This window comes from Apteryx rowi, unplaced genomic scaffold (genome assembly GCF_003343035.1).
Source record: "Apteryx rowi isolate R43461 unplaced genomic scaffold, aptRow1 scaffold_1735, whole genome shotgun sequence".
NCBI lineage: Eukaryota > Metazoa > Chordata > Aves > Apterygiformes > Apterygidae > Apteryx > Apteryx rowi.
The window spans coordinates 9,416-10,236 of NW_020448014.1; positions in this window are offsets into that span (position 1 = coordinate 9,416).

Consider the following 821-nt stretch of genomic DNA (forward strand, 5'->3'; position numbering starts at 1 on the left):
CTATTTTTGCCGYGGCGCCCGCGGGCCCAGGGGGGGCCGAGCCGCAAAAGGGGGGGACGCGGAGATGCATCACGTCCTCGTCACCGCGGCTATCCTGTCCCAACCCATCCCCATGGCTATTCCGTCCCCGTGGCTATCCCATCCCTTCCCCATGGCTATCCTGTCCCAACCCATCCCCATGGCTATTCCGTCCCCATGGCTATCCCATCCCTTCCCCATGGCTATCCTGTCCCATCCCCATGGCTATCCCATCCCCATGGCTTTCCCATCCCATCCCCATGGCTATCCTGTCCCAACCCATCCCCATGACTCTCCCATCCCCATGGCTTTCCCATCCCATCCCCATGGCTATCCCATCCCCATCCCCACAGCTATCCCATCCCATCCCCATGACTCTCCCATCCCCATGGCTATCCCATCCTGTCCCCATGGTTATCCCATCCCATCTCCACGGCTTTCCCATCCCATCCCCATGGCTATCCCATCCCGTCCCCATGGTTATCCTGTCCCATCCTGTCCCCATGTTTATCCTGTCCCATCCCATCCCCATGGCTTTCCCATCCCCATCCCCGTGGCTCCCCCATCCCTGGCACGGCCCCGCTGAGCCCCGACGCACTCGTGGCAGCAGTGGGTGGCCGAAGGGGCGCCGGGGCCACGGGGGGCCACCATCCCCCCCCCCCAACCGAGCCGCGGGCCCGGACACTGCGTCCCGTGGGGCTCCGGATCCGGCCGACTCAGCCCAGCCGGAGCCCGCGCCAGCTCCGGGTGGGGCGGGATGGAGCCAGGCCAGGGTGTCCCGGAGCCCTGGGCTTCCCATCCCC